Raw genomic sequence first — 19,548 nt, 5'->3', positions numbered from 1 at the left:
CCATCAGGACTGGGACAATGAAGAGATAACTCCCACTACCACCACATTCTGTGCACAGCATCAGGACACCCGTAATTCAGCCATCTGTTTTTCTGTACCAGTTGGAATGTTCTTACTATTCTGTCATTGAGCTCAATGCCAAGTTTACCCATCCACCCTTCCAGGCATCCACCCATCCATCCACCCACCCATCCACCCAACTAATAGTCCTTCTGACTAGAGTGTTCTCTCTTGGCCCCTCCAACCCCACTCTATCCCTTTGACTTAACTCCTCTTTGTCCTTCAGGGGTCATTGTAAACAATAGTTCTCAGGAAAGCTTTTCCTGACCCCCTTGCCTAAGTTAAGTCTCCCTTTGTGTGCCCTGACCCTCACTTATCTCTCTCGCTTTTTAAAAGGTTTATTGCCCACACCCCCCCCCCCTCCGCCCCAATTGTCTGCTCTCTGTGTCCATTCGCTGTGTGTTCTTCTGCGTCTGCTTGTATTCTTGTCAGCGGCAGTGGGGATCTGTGTCTCTTTTTGTTGCGTCATCTTGCTGCGTCAGCTCTCTGTGTATGTGGCACCACTCCTGGCCAGGCTGCGGTTTCACGCTGGGTAGCTCTCCTTTTGCAGGGACCACTCCTTGCATGGGGGGCACCCTTATGAAGGGGCATCCCTGTGTGGGCCGGCACTCCTCGTACACAGCAGCTCTGCACATGGGCCAGCTCACCACATGAGCTAGGAGGTCCTGGGTATCGAACCCTTGGACCTCCTATATGGTAGGCAGACACTCTATCTGTTGAGCCACATCCTATATAGTTGAAGTTCTGTCTCTCCTGCAAGAATGTAGGCTCTTTGAGCTCAGAGAACCCTGTGTATCTTATTCACTTCTGTTTTTAGGGCATGGAGCCTGGCACATAGTAGGTGCTCTGTGGCAGTTTGAGATTATTTATGAATTCCAAAAAGTGAGATTATGTCGGTAAACTGGTCTATTCCTCTGGGCATGATACCCTTTGATTGTATTAGATTCAGCTGAAATGCCTTTGATTAAATTACATCAAGATTAGGGCTTTGCTTCATTAGGGCATGTAAGGCTGAGTCCCAGCCATGGGTGGACTGATAAAAGACTCTCATACGGAAGTAGATACACAGAGAAAATACACAGAGGATCCTGTGGCCCTGGGAAGATGAGCCTAATAATTTAGAGCTGACCTTGTGAAGAGACCAGAGCAGCTGAGGCCGGAAAGAAACAATCCCCAGAGAAGAGAGACAGCCTTATGCCAGCCTACAGCTGAGGTGGGAAGAAGCTGGGACCATGGAGCCTTAAGAGGAAGAGGAAGGCTGAGCCCTCACAGACGTCACCTGCCATTTTGCTTTAACAAGTGGCAATAGACTTTGGGTGAGGAAGTACCTCTTATGGTACCTTTTTAAAATATTGTAATAGATTTTTTAAATGTATGTTTTTTTAAAGATACATAGATCACACAAAATGTTACATTAAAAATTATGAGAGGATCCCATATACCCCCACTCCCAACCCCTCCCCCACACTCCTCCCACATCACCAAACTCTTTTATCTGTGTGGCACAATCATTGCATTTGATGAATATATTTGGAGCACTGCTCCACAGCATGGATTACAGTTTACATTGTAGTTTACACTCTCTCCCAGTCCATTCAGTTCTTATCGTATCTTGAGTTGAACTCTTTAGGACCTTGTAACTGTAAGCTTCAACCCCAAATAAATACATTTTATAAACACCAACAGATTTCTGGTTCTTTGTGTCAGCACCCCTTTGGCTGACTTATTAATACATGCTCCATAGCTGTATTTTGGCTGACTGTATAAACATTTATTCAGTTCCTATTATGTGTGCTAGGCCTGATAATCCATAAAGGTAAAACAAAATGCCTGCCCTCAAAGAGTCCCTGCTAAGTACAAGACAATGATGAGCAAGGAAAGAGGATCCACAGGAGGTAATGATGACGGAGGCTTGGGCTGGGGGCTAGCACTTACATTTTACTATCTTACTATCTTTCTCACCCCCAGAATGGCAGGCAGGGGTTCCCAAACTTCAGGTGTGGGCAGCTGACATGACACCCCACCTGAATCAGCCTCCACCACAACCCCAAGGTTGTGCAGTTTAGCAGTTCAGGTAGGTGGTACCTCTAAGCACCTCTATGCAAATAAATGCTGCTGTCCTGTCTAAGTTAGGGCAGGGACTCTCGAACAAGATGCTGGAGTGTGCACAGAGGCTGGAATAGCACAAAGAAAGGGAAGAGAATGGGAAGGGGAGAAAGACAAAAAGAGAGAGAAGAGTGGCAGGAAAGAAAAAGAAACAAGACATAAACAAAGGGAAAGAAGAGAGAAAAAGGAGTGGGGCCTCATGCTGTTGTTGTTTTTTTAGGGCGGTACCAGGGTTTGAACCCAGGACCTTGTATATGTGAGGTAGGCGCTCAGCTGAGCCACACTCACTCCATTGTTGGTTTTAACAGCCTGTGGCAACAGTCTCTGGGCACTTTGCTTTGAAGACTAGGGCGGGAGCTGTCGGGGTGGTGCGGCTGGGCCTGGGGCCTGTCGAGGTTCCCTGGGAAGGGTGTGAGGGGGCAGGTCACAGCCGGGGCAGACTTAGAGTGGCCTGGCCAGGAGGGATGTCAGCGCTGTGGGAGCAGGCTGAATGTGTGCTCCGCTAGCCCCAAAACGTGGCAGGGCTGGCTTTTTAAATTATTAAATATCTAATTTAGCAACAACAGAAAGAAAAGCTCAGTCAGCACTGCCTCCAGGGTATAATCCTGGCAGTTTCTTGGCTCATAGCATCAGATGCCTTCCTACTTCATGGCTATTTTAGCGTTAGGAACTCAGTCCCTTTATTCGTTTGTTCATTCATTCAGCAAATGTTTACTGCATAACCATTAGGTACCAGGCTCTGGGTGGAGGTGGGGCATTCGAGGACAGGAAAGCCAGCCCTATCCATAAGGTACACATACTCTATTATAAATATGGTGAGTGCCTGAGTCATATAGAGAAAATGCTATGGAGCTATCTAATTAAGACCTCCAGGCAGAGAAAAAATATTACTGCAGACTACACAATTCTTAAATAAAAATAAAGTTAAAATGGCATCCATTCTGGATCTCTGGGAAAAGTTTCATGGGGAAAAGTCCTACCACTCCTGCAGGGAATTAAACTGATTTCCTGATTTCAAGGGCAGCTTTAGCAAAATGTAGGTAACATTTGATGACGTACCAGGGTAGAGTAATGGTGTTTTTCTGAGGGACACGTTTAGATTCAACAGCCATCAACAGTCCCAAAGGGTTTTCTTTAGAAACCAGATCTTTTAGGTTGCTAACCCATCATATCATTTATGGATCCTTTGATCAAGGGGCAAAAATTGTTAACACCTTTAGAGGTAAGTGGATTATTAAAAAGCCAAAGTCCTTCCTTCCTCCGTTTTCTGTCTTTAAGAATCCAAATACTGTGTGCTGAGACCTGTTTGAGCTCGGCAGAGGATAAGGAAATGCTTCTTAAAGTTCTAGCTGGGGACCCAGAATTTAATCTTAGGCAGCTGGGCTAGTACATAAATTGGTGCAGAAAGTTTCTAAAATCACCCTGAGAGCGCCCTAGTCTTCAACACACTAAGATGCCTCCCTGGACCCACAGGTTTAGAGGACACGCAGGCGGCCTCCCCACACTGCCTTGTACTGGAAGGCTGGGCTGCAACTGCCCAGCGGCCCCAGCGGCCCGAAACGCTGTGCAGCTCTGAGACACGGTCGAGAGACTAATGATGATGACAAGGAGAGAAAAGGCCCAGGGGTAAGGATTAATTTCCATTAGCCCTTTCACCGAGGCTGCTCCACATGGCGAGCTCAGCACATTCCGGCCTGGTGCAGCCCCAGCGGTCAGGGAGCCTTCCAGTGCAGGAGAGGCGCGTGGGCCAGAGCCAGCTGGGCCGGGAGCCCTGGTGGTGTGGACAGGCGGGCCACCCAGGCCATCCCGCAGAAGCCGCTGCAGGAAGGAGGCCTGGCCTTGTTTCCAGAGCCCTGCTGCTGCCAGTGCAGGAAAGGAGATGATTCCACCAGCACGGTCCGCCTCAAAGACTCTGGAGCCTCAGAAACATCCGCGCCTCTTGCTTCTCCAGGCAGTGGCCATTTCTCCCGACACTAAGCCTTCCCCTAGAAAACTCCTCTTCCTCTCTGGCCAGCTGCTAGTTAGAATTATTGTCTGGTGTCATGACTGGGTGGCCTGCCTTTCTTTTACACCCCCTTCAAAAGTTTAGTCTGAGGTCAAATAAATCAAAAATAAATCCAAACCCTCAAATACGTATCCACTAATAAGTTAAGTGCTTAAAACAGATCCTACCACACAGAAAGCTTGCCCTGAGTGCTAACCATCCTGATTATCATTATTTTTCCTGATATGTCCATGTGCAACGCCCTGTCAGGTGCTGTGGGGAACATAAGAGCATAAGTCAGGCTCACTTGCCTTGAGCGTCTCACAATCTAGTTGAAGAGACACAAACTCTCAGTTAATTCCACAACCACAAAAGAAGTAAAGGGCAGTGTATTTTAATAATACAAAAGCTGTCAGAAGGTAATACTAGATTAATTACCAGATAAATGACATAAATAATAAATGCTCAAGGAATGAAAGAGGACAGAAGTATTTTCTGGGTGGCGGACTTGGCCCAGTTGTTAGGGCGTCCGCCTACCACATGGGAGGTCCCCGGTTCAAACCCCGGGCCTCCTTGACCCATGTGGAGCTGGCCCATGTGCAGTGCTGATGCGCGCAAGGAGTGCCATGCCACACAGGAGTGTCCCCCGCGTAGGGGAGCCCCACGCGCAAGGAGTGCACCCCGTAAGGAGATCCGCTCAGCGTGAAAGAAAGTGCAGCCTGCCCAGGAATGGCGCCACACATACGGAGAGCTGACACAAAAAGATGACACAACCAAAAGAAACAGATTCCCATGTCGCTGACAACAACAGAAGCGGAAAAAGAAGATGCAGCAAATAGACACAGAGAACAGACAACCGGGGTGGGGGGGAAGGGAGATAAATAAATAAATAAATAAATCTTTAAAAAAAAAAAGAAGTAATTTCTAATTGGAGTCATCAAGATGTTGAAGACAAAGTTTGGACAAGCAGCAAAGGAGGGGTGGCCATTTCAGCCAGGGAGACTGAATGAACCCAAGCAGAGAGGCATAAAAGGACAAGGTTTGTTCAGAGGCCACTGAGCAGCTCTATGTAAGAAGAAAATGTGTGGAAACCAGGGTTTATACAGGATGTAGAAAGCCCTAAATGACAGGCTAAGAAGTTTAGATTTTATCTTAGAGGCAAAAGGAACCAATGAGGGTATAGTCATTCCGAAAATATTAATTTGTAAGATGCCCAATGATAACAAAAAAGCAATGTATTTTAGATTAAATTTTAAAAGAGGGAGGTGGATGTGGCTCAACTGATAGAGCGTCTGCTTACTATATAGGAGGTCAGGATTCAAACCCAGGGCCTCCTGGTCCATGTGGTGAACTGGCCCACATGCAGTGCTGCTGTGCGCAAGGAGTGCTGTGCCACACGGGGGTGTCCCCCATGTAGGGGAGCTGCATATGCAAGGAGTATGCCCCACAAGGAGAGCCACCCCATGTGAAAAAAGTGCAGCCCACCCAGGAGTGGCGCTGCACAAACAGAGAGCTGATGCAGCAAGATGACGCAACAAAAAAGGCACACAGATTACTGGTACCACCCAAGAATGCAAGCAGACACAGAACACACAGTGAATGGACACAAGAAAGCAGACACGGGGGGGGGGGGAAGGGGAGCGAAATAAAATAAAAATAAATCTTAAAAAAAAAAAATTGAAAAGAAACATGCAAAATCTATACAAAGAAAACCTTATAAGTCTCCTGAAACTCACAAAAGATGTGAACAAATGGAAAACTCACTATTCATTTGCCCTCAATGAATCTATATATTTAATATTATTTTCAATATATTTAAATTATATAATTTAAAATCCAATAGGATACTTTGGTAGGGGGAACTAGACAAAAGATTTGAAAGTTCATTGAGAGAAGGGTTCAACCTTCTCCTGTCTACCATAGCAGGCCTGGGTTTGCGTCCCAGGGCCTCCTTGTGAAGGCAAGCTGGCCTGTGCCCGGGGCGAGCTGGCAGCCCACACCCGCGGAGAGCTGGCGCAGCAAGATGACCCAACAAAGGGAGACAAGCAGACACAGAAGAATGCGCAGTGAACGGACACAGAGAGCAGACAGCAAGCAAGTGTGTGGAGGGATAAATAAATGAAATAAATCTTTTTTTAAAAAAGAAAGTTCATTGAAAAATAAGCAAATGAAAGTAGCCAGGAAAATTCTAAAAAAAGAAGAATAATGAAAGAGAACTAATTTTCTTAAATGATTTTTTCTATCAAATATTGAAAGCTAACGAAGTTGTAATAATAAAACTGTCCAACTAGCATATGAACAGATATACATATCAATGGAACATATAGGAATTTTTTTTTTTTAAGGAGGTCTGGGGGTTGAACCCAGGCCCTCAAACACGGGAAGCAGTTGCTCAACCACTGAACTACACCCGCTCCCCTATATAGGAATTTAATAACTGATAAAGGTGGCACATTTCATATATGAAAGGGAAAGAAATTTTTTTTCAGTAAAGAGTGATGACAAAGTCAGATGGCCATCGGAAAAAATTAAGTTGAATTCATACCTCACACTTCAGTATAAATTTGATTTGGGTTAAAAACCAAATTGTAAAGAATGAAGCCATAAAAGAAAAGATCGAAAATTCAACTACATTGAAAAAAAAATTGGGTGGGGAAAAAAGTGCGATATGCAAAGTCAAACAGGGAAGCAGATTTGGCTCAACAGATACAGTGTCTGCCTACCACATGGGAGATCCAGGGTTCAAACCCCGGGCCTCCTTGGCCTGTGTGATGAGCTGGCCCACACGCAGTGCTGATGCGCAAGGAGTGCCCTGCCACGCAGGGGTGTCCCCCACATAGGGGAGCCCCAAGTGCAAGGAGTGCGCCCCGTAAGGAGAGCTGTCCAGTGCGAAAAAAGCGCAGCCTACCCAGGAGTGGTGCCGCACACACGGAGAGCTAACGCCACAAGATGACGCAACAAAAAGAGACACAGATTCCCAGTGATGCTGACAAGAATACAGGTGGACACAGAAGAACACACAGTGAATGGAAAAAGACAGCAGACAACGGAGGGGTGGGGGCGGGGGGGCGGGGAAGGGGAGAGAAATAAATAAATAAAAAACAAAGTCAAACAAAAGAGGGAAAATATTTGTAAGTCCTATCACAAAGGGCTATTTTACCTAATATGTAAAAACACCTACAAATTAATAAGAAAAATGCCAACAATCCAATAGCAAAATGGGCACAAGAATGTAAAGAGAATTAGCAGAAAATAAACTATAAAAAACTTTTAAATGTATAAAAAATTATTCAGGGTTACTCAGAATTACAAATTAAAAGAATTACAAATTAAAAGTAAAAAAACTAAACTAAATCTAAATCACGGTCCTGAATTAAATTAATTTGAACAAACTAATTATAAAAGACATTTTTGAGACAACTGGGAAAATTTGAATATCAACTGGGTATTTGATGATCTTAGGGAATTACTGTTAATTTTATCACATGTATTAATAATAATGGTATTATGTTTAGATGGAAAATGTCCTTATTTTTCAGAGATGCATTCTGAAGTAATTAGAGGTAAAATGTCATGATGATCTTCAATGTACTGTAAGATAACTTCAATTCTAGAAATAGATAAGCAAATATGGGAAAGTGTTAACAACTTTTAAATTTAGGTGATGGGTTCATTATGCTTTTCTCTCTACTGTTTTGTATATGTTTGAAAATTTTTCATACTTAAAGTCAAAAAGCAAAATGAAAGCAAACCAAGACATTATTGACTTATTATATGGATAAATATCAATGCGTCTGATAAAATAACATGTTGGCAAAGATGAAGGAGAAAAAAGCACTTGTGTTGCTGGAGAGGCTATAAATTGGGGAAACCACTACAAAAGGCAATTTGGCAATACCAATCAGTATTATAAATGTACATGCTTTTCGACTCAGTAATTTCACTTCTAGGAAGTTTTCCTACAGATATACTTGTACATGTGTAAAATAACCTACATATAAGATTGTTCCTTGTATTTTGAAAGAGCCAAAGACTGGAAATACCCTAATTGTCCACTGATAGAGGACTGATTAAATAGATTGCTATAGCCATACAATAGAATACTATATAGCTATAAAAAGGACGATAAGGCTGTTTATGTATTAATATGGAACATAATATATTGAATGAAAAAAGGACAATATAGAACACTGTATAGTAAAAAAAAAAAGGTGGGATGAAATGATATATACTGTTTGCTTGTATGTGCATAAAATATTCTTAGAAACTGACAGCACCAGCTGACTAGAGGAAAAGAACTGGGTGCCTGGGGAACTAAGGTGGAAGAAAAACGTATCATTATTTGCCCCTTTTATATCTTTTGAGATTTACCACCAGGTGCATAAGTTACTTATTGAGTACAGAAATAAATGTTTTCTTTTTCTAAAGAAAATTTTAAATTGTATTTCTTTCCTCCTCTTTCCTGGATAGCCCAGGTCCTTTTGTGTTTCCTTGCCTCAGGAATTTTTTACCAGGCAGAACTCAGTAGCATCTTCAATCCCCTCAGCCCAGGAGGCGGAGGGCAGAAAGAAGGCTGGTGAGAGGATGTGCACACCCCTTCCTTCCATCAGGACAAGCCAACCAATGAGGGCTGTGGGTCCCAAGGGCAGGAAGTCCACTCTGCCTTCTCAATCACCACACAGCTACTCTGAGGGCTTACCATCTGAATATTCCTTACAGAGTTGAAAAAAAAAAGTTTTATTAAGGTATAATTCACCTACCATTTACTTCACCCACTTAAAGTTTACAATTCAATGACTGTTATTATATTCACAGACATGTGTAACCATCACCCCAGTCAATTTTGGAATATTTCCATCACTATAAAGAAAAACCCCTTACCATTTAGATTTCACCCTCCTCTCTTCCTATACCTCCCAGTACTAAGCAATCACTCATCCTCTTTCCACTGCCATAGATTTGCCTATTCTGGACATTTCATATCAATGTAATCATATATATGATGTGGCTCTCCTCAAGGGTTTTAAAACATAAATTTCTCCCCTTGGGATCAAGGTTTTTCTTTTCTTTCCCTCTCCTGTGTTACAGCTTCTGGAGGTTTCCTCTCAGATCTTCCTTCAAGTGCCCTTCTCCCTTTTGGGCAATCTGCACACAAGTTGCTAGCCCTGCCCACTCTGGTACCTGCTTCACCACCTGATGTTCTGGGCATCTGGAAAGTTAGTCATCATAAGTCTCCATTGGGGCTTTTTTAAAAGTTGGAGGAAGCGGACTTGGCCCAATGGTAGGGCATCCATCTACCATGTGGGTGGTCCATGGTTCAAACCCCAGGCCTCCTTGACACGTGTGGAGCTGGCCCACGTGCAGTGCTGATGCATGCAAGGAGTGCTATGCCATGCAGGGGTGTCCCCGCATAGGGGAGCCCCACATGCAAGGAGTGCGCCCCGTAAAGAGAGCTGCCCAGTGTGAAAGAAAGTGCAGCCTACCCAAGAATGGTGCCGCACACACGGAGAGCTGACACAACAAGATGATGCAACAAAAAGAAACACAAATTCCTGTGCCGCTGACAACAACAGAAGGGGACAAAGAAGAACACGCAGCAAATAGACACAGAGAACAGACAACTGGGGTGGGTGGGGGGGGAAGGGGAGAGAAATAAATAAATCTTTAAAAATAAATAAATAAATAAAAGTTGGAGCCTGTTTCCCATCGACTGTTCCTAAGTTAAATGGTAAAAGAAAAATAAGCTTATCTTTGGCACCTTCATCTCCCAATTCTGGGACCATTTATTCCTGCGACTGCTTCCTACAAAATTCCTTGGGTGCTTAATGCCTCTCCCCCTCTCTTTTTTCTCTGTTAAAGATGTGCTTCAAGAATAGAAAAGAGCAACTTAAATATTCAACATAAATTTGGTACTTTCATGAGGGTATTAATAAGGTTGTAGAATAACTTAACAATAGGAAAAGACATACATTTTAAGGGAAAATTCAGATTATAAAATCATACATATAATATGATCCTAGTTTTGTAAACCTATATGCATAGAAAAAAGCTAACGCTGACGGTTATTATAGCTGAGTAGCAAGATGGAGGGTGACTTATTCTTTCCTTTTTGCTTATCTATTTTTTAAACAATGTCTGCCATGAACATGTATTATTTTTATAATAAGAAAACAATGAAAGTCATTAAGAAAAATAGAAAAATAAAGCTCATAAACCCTGGAGAATAAATGACTAATGAAGAGTCAAAAAGGTATCCTTCTTCAGGACATCTGCAATTTTACCAAATGGTTAAAAAAAAGTAGGGGAAATGCACTATGGGAGGTCCGTGAACAGCCAGCCTGGACCAGGGTCTGGGCCTGGAAAACAATCATTTGTTGTTGAGCCCTTGCAGCATTACCACTTGGGATTTCTCTCCTCCACATGCCAGGAAGGCAAGAGCTTGAGAGGCTGAGCGAGCTCTACTTTAATTCCCATGAGCCTGGCACAAACCTTGGTGACACTGATGCCAACCCTTCATAAAACATCCCATAGAAGCAGACCCTCAGGGGACACATCACAAAAACGTGGGTGGCATGAATTCCGCTTTTCCTGTCCTCATTAGTTTGGGGAGGAATTTTTCTTTCAACCAATCAGTTTTCATGACACTAGTATTGTGACCAGCTAGTTGGCCTTTAAGGCTTTACAATCCAGCTGGGTTGATTCTGAGACAGAACCGCAGGATGCTTAGTATAGATCTGCAAATTTAAATACAAGAACAAAGCACCTAAGACGTAAAGCCTGACTTAAAGGTGATCGGAGTTGAACTAGGATCCTAGTTAACTAGGAGGCTGGTTAACTAGAGTAGGAAGACCACACAACCATTAAAAATGAAAATTTGGGGAAACGGACTTTGGCCCAGTGGTTAGGGCGCCCGTCTACCACATGGGAGGTCCGCGGTTCAAGCCCCGGGCCTCCTTGACCCGTGTGGAGCTGGCCCATGCGCAGTGCTGATGCGCGCAAGGAGTGCCGTGCCACACAGGGGTGTCCCCCGCGTAGGGGAGCCCCACACGCAAGGAGTGCGCCCATAAAGAGAGCCACCCAGCGTGAAGGAGGGAGCAGCCTGCGGAGGAATGGCGCCGCCCACACTTTCCGTGCTTCTGAAGCGGACAAAGAAACAAAGAAACAAGACGCAGCAAAAAGACACAGAAAACAGACAACTGGGGGAGGGGAGGGGAATTAAATAAATAAAAATAAATCTTAAAAAAAAAAATGAAAATTTGCATATTCATTGACATGAAAAGATATTCACTGTATACTACTGAGTAAAAAGGGTCCTATATTATAATGTCATAGATAAAATTTTAATAATACATATATACATAGTTTTATATATCTAAAGACATGAAAAAGATCTATGTGGAACATTAACCATGGCTATCTCTATTTTTTCTTCGTTAATTTGTGTTTCTAATCTTTTCTATAATAAATGCATATTCTTGTGTAATGAAAAATGTTTAAAAGGAATAAAAGTAATCACCCTATTACCTTTTTAAATAAAATACAGTCTTTATATACTGCAGTGAAAGGAAAAAAGATCACATTTGGGCCAATTTAAATCAAAAAAATTTTTAAGGGTATTTTTAAGAGGTACCGGAGATTGAACCCAGGACCTCGTACATGGGAAGCAGGGGCTCAACCAGTTGAGTTATATCCACTCCCAAGGGTACTTTTGATTTGAGGTTTGAAGATGAAAAGGGTTTTAGAATGGCAGGGAAGGTGGGGAGGAAGTCTTGTTCAAATCCCTCAGGTGGAACTAGCAAGTGTTTGTTTATAGGTGTGTGTGTTGGGGGTGGGGATGAGAAGTAGTTAACTTACCCAGAGCAAAGTAGCTGAAGGACAGTCTAGAGAATCTGAACTGCATACTTCAGGTAAGGAAGAGCCTGGAGGACTTAAGAAACACCTCACTAAACATTTGATTCTAACTGCCCTGTGTAAATGAGATGGACCAGAAGAGAGACTGAAGCTGGGGAAACCAGCTAAGTAGTGGCTGCAGAGAAGTCTCTGCTTGAGGTGACAGGGCCTCACTGACGTGATGACTATGGAGATGAAATGTCAGGAGCTGATTTGTAAAACACCATAGAACAAGAATCAGTTGATGTCAAAGTTTTGATTAAAGAGGCTCGAGAGGCTGGTGGTACCTGTGGAAGGAAAAATGGGAAGGAGCGTCTCAGGTGTGGTTCAAAGGTGGAGACAGGTCGAAGCATATTCAGGAGGGCCCAAACCCTGTAGCCCAGATAGCACTGCGACGATTTCGAAATCCGGGGATGATTCTGGCCCTGGCCTGGCCACTGCAGGACACTTCCTGGCTGTGTGACCATCCTCACCCGTAAAGGGGGCTGGTAATAGCTTTTGATGCCCTGCCTACCTCAAAGGGTGGTTGAGAGGCTCAAAGAGGTAATTCAGTTAAAAATCACCCAGAACAGTAAGCAGCAGTACAAACATCAGGGATGGTATCACACAAGCAGGTGGTGGCTGCATAGAGAGGCTAACCTCAGAGAATGTGAGGCTGCTGAGATCAGGATGGCCCTGGGCTCAGCCTTTAATGAACAGAGAGAATTTCTGGAGAACGACTGATTTGCTGAAAAAAAAAAACTTATTCCCTTCTGCAAGCCAGAAGCAAAGCCACACCGATTAGGGTAAAATGGTGCACAGGCAGCTGCCGTCAGGGATGTCAGAGCTGGAAGTGCCTTTGACATCATCCAGATCAAGTCCCTCATTTCACAGGTGAGAAAACTGAGGCCTGGAGTGGAAGTGACTTGGCCAAGGTCACCCACTAGGGAAAGCCTGTTATAGTAGCAGGACACATTACGGTAGAGGTGAGGTGGACAACTTTTCTCATCTATGTCCCCAAACCGGCCCCAGCTGCCATCTTCTCTTTCCTGGACTTCTTCACAGCCTCCTCACAACCTTTTCTCCATACTCAAGACAGAGTGAGCTTAAAAAATCACATCCATCAGCCATGTGGGATCTAAGCCCCCTCTCCATTCAGAGGTAGAGTGGACAACACCATCCCAGGGTCCACAGGATGGAGAAATAAAATATGGATTAGAGTGGACTTACTGGTATTCTACTATAGAACTATTGTGACTCTAGCAATGGAAGAAACCGTAGCATTGACGTGGACACGTGGCCATGGGAGTTGCTGAGGGCAGGGAGAGGGAAGAGATGTGATGTGGGGGCATTTTCAGGACTTGGAGTTGTCCTAAATGATAATGCAGGGACAGATGCTAGACATTATATATCCTGCCATAACCCCCTGAATGGACTGGGGGAGAGTGTAAACTACAATGTAAACTGTAATCCATGCTGTGTAGCAGTGCTCCAAAATGGATTCACCAAATTGTTGTGGGAAACTGGCTTACCTGTTCCTTATTGTAAATGTTACACCTGTTCTATTGTAGATGTTGCAGTTGTTCCCTATTATACATGATGTTGCAGTTCTAATAGCAAACAGCTGCTTGGTAGTTTCCAATAAATACGAGGTGGAAACTAAGTTTGAGGCTCTCAGTTCCAGAAGCTGTGAGTCCTCTGGTCCCATTTTTATCTCATCTCTTCTGTCTCTCTCTGACCTTTATTTCGTAAAGTTCTGCATTGCCTTCCATTCAAGCCAACCTCTTGTGAGCTGACTGCAGCACCAAATGCAATGACTGTGCCACAATGATGAAAGAGGTTGTTGATGTGGAAGGAGTGGACAGAGGGAGAGTGTGGGGTATATGGGAACCTCTCACATTTTTTTTTCTTTTTTTCTTTATTTTCTTTTAAATGTTACATTCAAAAAATATGAGGTCCCCATAAACCCCCCATCCCACCCACGCCACACATATTTTTAATGTAACGTTTTTTGTGATCTGTGTATCTTTAAAAAAAAAGACAATTAAAAAACAAAAACAACAACAACAAAACCCGACCTAACTATATCAGCCCCCTGCTAAAACCACTTGAACGGGCTGGGAGCTGGGAGCGAGGCCACGGCTGGTTCCCATCTGGAGGCTCTCCCCATCCGGTCACCACTCTCGCTGGCACCAGCTCCCTCCCTTTGCCCTTCAACCCTGCCACTCCTTGGTAAATATCCCCTCATTAAACTCCTCAGCCTCCTCCTGTGTCTCCCACCTTTCCCTGCTGGTACCCTGCCCTACCATCCCTCCACAATTACATTCCCTCACGCTCTCGCCCAAACACTGCTCCTACTCATCCTTCAGGCTATGTTATCAATATTTCCCAGGAAATCTACTCGGCATTATCCTAATTTGCCATTAGGCACGTATATGTAAATGTATATATAGACGAAGGTGTGATGACTTGGTTTCTCTCTTTCTCTTTCTCTCACTAGACTGTAAAAAGATTCCCTGGTGAGGCTGAAGGGCTTGGAGGGAAAATGTCCCCAGAGACTCTGCTGCTCCCAGCCTCCCTGTCATTCTCTTTCAGGGACATGATCAAACGGGAAAAAACAATTGTTGCAGATGCTCTGAAAACCACGCCCTTGACACCGCCTCAGCCAAACAGCCCACAGGGAGGGGCTCACGCAGGGTGGGGTGGGCCAGGTGTCACAGCTTGCCCTTGAGAATAAAGCCGGCAGCCCACGGGAATGTGCCACAGATGGAGGAGGCTATTAACACAGCTCTCTCCAACCGCACTGCACAGGGAGGGAACGGAGTCTTATTATTAACCTCAGAGTATTAATATTTGATAAAGCATCCTCACGATGATAGATAGCAGTCACCCAGAGAAGGAGAACAGTCTTGGTTCTGCAAAGTGTCCTCAAAGAAGAACAGCTTTTATCAAGAAAGGAGAGGGAACAATGGAAGAAGGTGTTCTGTCCTGGCCAGGGGAAATCCAAGGGCAGGGCTGGCAGGTTTACCTGCACAGGTAACTGGCAGGTTCATCGGTGTAGTGGCCTGCCTGGGGAGGGGCAATCTCACCATGGCCAACCTCCAAGAGAAAGCTGCTGATCCAGGGATTTTTTTCCTCTGACAATACATTAAAATGATTGGGATGATGACTGTAGATAGTTTGATGAATATAGAATATATAGAGATAGTCTCTTTAAATAAAACTCATTTCATGTTTTGAAACCGGGGGGTGGACAGGACAGGCCTTCCCATTAATGACACCATCTTGCAGAGATTCTTTTGTGCTCACAGGTAGCTGGAGAGAAGCTCTCACCATGCACACCTGATGCCTGGGTCTCCAGCAGCTGCATCTGGATCTGTCCCCTTGACAGGCTGCCAAGTTGCAGCTGACCCCCACCCACAGTGATGAAACCCTGCTCTCCAAAGGATATCATTCACCTTTGGACACAAAGCCCTTCTCAGGCTCCAGGGGCACCTGAGGTCAGCATCATTGCTCTGCAGGTGGGGAAAGGGGTCAAAGGGAGAGGCCGCGTGTATTTCAGGAAACTCTCGGCCACAGAGGAGCCCGAGATACATATCTCCCTCCCTGGAGACATCCTGGGAAGCCCAGACAGCCACTGTTTTAAGCCTCTGATGAAATATCTGCCAGTCGAACTTAACCTTGGGGGCTGGGCATAGTTGGGTCAGGGGGATGTTCAAGGTCCAAGCGGTAGCAACTATGTGCTTCAGAGCAGCAAAGAGACATGGCCTTCAGGGCCCCTACCATCCTGGGGTGTTCTTTGAATCACCCCAACCAACCTTACCCCTCAGCCGCACATCTTTCTTCTAGGAAGAAGGCTACAAAGAGATAATGCAGCAAGGAAAGTCACGTATAGTTTGAAACATTATTTGGATTACAATTTAAAGGCAAAACTAGAATGGGCTGTACAATTCTGTGTACTTTGTTTTGAAAGGAGGGACTCTGTTTATCTATATCTTAACTGCCTGATGGGCCAAACAACAGCAGAAAGACTGAGAAAGAACAGGTCAGCCCCCCTCTTTCTCACAGGCCCTTCTCAGGAGGCCCTGGACTGTTCCCTGCACTGCATCCTTCCAGATGCCTCTGTGCACGATGAGCTGTAAATCATGCAGCAGGCAGCACGTGGGATGCCAGGATGCTGAGCTGTGTGCACGTGTGAGGCAGGGGAGTGGGAAGGAGGGAGGGGAGCACTGCTAATGCACAGAGGTTCTCTTTTTGGGCGCATCCTTCTGTTGCATTCTCAATGCCCTCCTTTCCCAGAGGAACCACATCTGCCCTAAGGGGCATCCTTACCTCAAAGTCCCTGGGGATATATAACCAGGGGCTGGGGAAAGGTGTGCAGGAAGGCAGATGCCTCCACTGGATGAGGACAGTATAGAGGGTGGGCAATCTGCCTGGCAAATTCTCTGCAGCCTGCAGTGCTTCATGCCTCATCCAGATGGCCACAGATGTTTACTAGGATGGCTCCCAGTAGGAAAAGGGAAGGAGAAGAAATGAGGTGTCAGTGACAGTGAGGGTGGCTTTAGGGGACACTGGGAACCCTGGGTCTTTCACAGATTCCCCTCTCTCTAAACCCTCAAAACCGGTCCCCAAAGTAGGAAGGTGCAGTCATGAAAGCAGAAAAGACCAGCTTTTCAGGAAAAAGCTTCAGGGCTACGCCCCACTGAACCTCAGGCAGTGCTGCCAGCTTACAGGCTGACGTTAAACAACTAAAAATCTGTTCAAGGATCTCAGGGGCAAATAGTCCTGCTAGGCTCCTGTTCTCCCGTCCTTAGAGCAGGGGTTCTTAACCAAGATTTCAGGGGGTCCGTGAGCTTGAATTGAAATTCAAAAGAACATTATTCCTGAGGGGAAGTGCTGGTGCAGGTGTGATGTATTTATTAAATACACAGTATAGTGTGGACTTAGTAAGGGGTCTGTGGTTTTCACCTGACTGGCAAAGGGGTCCGTGGAACAAAAAAGGTTAAGAACCGCTGCCCTAGAGGAACCTTCTGAAGCATTTTCTTAACCCCCACCCCCACATCCCCTTCCTTCCTTCCCTCCCTTTAGTCAAGCTAATTCACAGCTTCAAATCCAAAGTCATTCATTCTGAAGAGAGGTCAGGTGTTTGTATACCAACATGGCAGAATAACAAGGCTTATTTGGGCCCAAGGAGGAGGAGCTGGGAGTGGTATGAAAAGCAGAATAGGGGTGTTCTTTTTGGAGCTGAGAGGAAGTCGATTTAAAGGGCAGAAAAAATCAGGTCGAGTTAACCAAAGGCAGGCTTTGTAACCATGGGTTGCTAAGTGGAGAGGGAAAGGACTTGGAGGAGTGCACCCCAGGAAGAGCATCTGCCTGGGATCCTTTGGCTTCTCAGGCCTCCCAGGTCACCCTAATGGATGGTGGGGTCACAGCCAGGACCCGTGGCTGGGTGGCCCCATGAAGAGGCAGGCTGACACAGCAGGGCCACGGGCGTCTGGGACAAAGGGCTGAGAGCCTCCAAGCACAAGCATCAGCCTAAGTTCCTGGTCCCTGGCTTTCTCCTCCCACCTAGGCCTTCCAAGAAAAGAGGGGATGGGGTTAAGAAGGAAGAGGTAGCTAAAGGTAAATGGAACAATGAATGGGCTAATGACGAATGTCTGAAGTTGGATGAAGAAAAGTATTTACAGGACAATTTTCTTAGCAATAATACCTAACATCCACCTAGCATCTCACTGTTATAAAACACTCTCACATACCTTTTCTGATTTTTACAACAACTAGCAGTGGTGTTAGAGATGGAACTGGGATTTGGATTGGGTCTTGCGGCATTTTCTTTTTCGACTCAGAACCTCCAGTTTTGGAAAGAAAATGCCAGGCCAGCCTCCCCAGCCTCGCCACACATACCTATGGGGCAGATCACCCCCACCTTACAGGAAACACAGGGCCGAAGGCCTTCCTTGCCTCACACACTTGTGGAGCGGGAGGAGTGACTGTAACACCTGCTGAAATGATACTGACCAAAGGTGGCCTCTGCCTCCTGAGGTGACCGTCACTGGGTCTGTGACTACTTTAAAACTGCTCTGGAAAGGTTGGTCCTTGCCTGAACCTCTCAGGTAGCCCCAGTGAGGATACTGATGAGAAAAATGTCAGGGAGTTAGAAGTGGAGAATACTGACCTGTTTCCCTCCCCTGCTCAGCCTACCCACCAGAATGGGCCCACCTGGCTCTTCTACTTTGGTCCCTCTCAAAGCTTTATCTCCTACAGATTACTCAGGGCAGACACTCAGGAGAGGGGAAGTCAGTTAACCTGTTGAGGCTTTTGCTTATTTTTAAAATTCCTGCATGGACCCCAAACTTACATGTTTACTTATTAGCCAGCCATTCTGGATCTCTCCACTCTGTGGCCTCCTCTCTCAGGAGTGTGTGTGTGTGTGTGGGGGGGGAGGGCATTCAGATTCTTTAGTAGATAAGATGCACAGTTTTGGTGTGGAATACACCTCAGCAAGGCACAGCCAAGGTTGGTGAATGCTCTTTCCTGATCAACTGAGTCCTGGCCATTCAGCTTCTCCTGTGGCTGCCTCCCGCCCAAGCTCCGGCCCTTGCACCCACCTCCCAGTTTGCCGGGCTGCTTATCAGACCCGCTCCACCTGTCGGATCGCCTGCATCCTTCCAGCCCCCCTCAAAGGCTGCCCCTTCCACAGACTATGCCCTGATACTCCCTGCAGCACCTTCTTTGCTCTCTCACTGCTATTTAATTCATGCCTTTCCTGAGTCCTTCTCTAATTCTCTCCGTGCTAATTAATTGTAAACAGAGTTCATTTTCCCTAATAGATTATAAACTCCTCAGAGACAGATATTATGTTTAATTCATCTCTGTGGTTCCCATCTCCACCGTCATGCTTAGCATAGGGGTTTAGTCTTACACACAGTAGGAGTACAATAAATAATTGTCAAAATGGGATTGACCTCAGTTTCTTAAAAAGCTAGTGAGAGACATCAAAGGATCCCTGCTCAAAATAGAGTCCCACTCCTCATACCCTCCTTCAGCAAATCTCATGGAATATGGTCCACCTTTCATTTATATCACCAGGGTTGCTGCAGCCAAATCTAGCTAGCATAGAGATATAACGTTTCCAAGTTTGGTTAAAATGACATAAGCAATAGCAAAGGACTGGTGCTATTATCTGCCTCCAAGGAAAACCAAGGAAGGAGTTTGTGGGGTAAGGGATGATTAGGCAGAGGTGAAGGGGAAGATTAGAGAGTTATCCATAAGGAACAAGAGCACCAAATGTGATGACCAAGACCCGAGAAGATTCCCGGTCATGACAAGGGACATGAGATGCTGCATTAGCTGGGATGGGAAGCCCAAACATTCCCGAGGTGAAAGGTCATGATGGGCCCAGAGGGGTCCCAAGGCCCTGCTCATGCCTAAGGTGAGAGTGGAAGGGAAAGAGGGAGGTGAGAGGGAAAGCAGAGACAACCACCTTAAACCCTTAGGGTCAAGGTGGGAGAGAAAAGAGCTGCCCTGGG

At 45.4% G+C, this 19,548-nt stretch overlaps 1 protein-coding gene across 2 annotated transcripts in view; it reads right to left on the bottom strand.

Moving 5' to 3' along the window:
• SPTB (spectrin beta, erythrocytic) overlaps positions 1-19,548 on the bottom strand; it is a 131,490-nt gene that overhangs the window by 51,387 nt on the left and 60,555 nt on the right. The window lies entirely within an intron of this gene.

Source organism: Dasypus novemcinctus, chromosome 3, assembly GCF_030445035.2.
Source record: "Dasypus novemcinctus isolate mDasNov1 chromosome 3, mDasNov1.1.hap2, whole genome shotgun sequence".
NCBI lineage: Eukaryota > Metazoa > Chordata > Mammalia > Cingulata > Dasypodidae > Dasypus > Dasypus novemcinctus.
The sequence above is the reverse complement of the archived record's forward strand: the minus strand, read 5'-3'. Positions and strand labels throughout refer to the sequence as shown.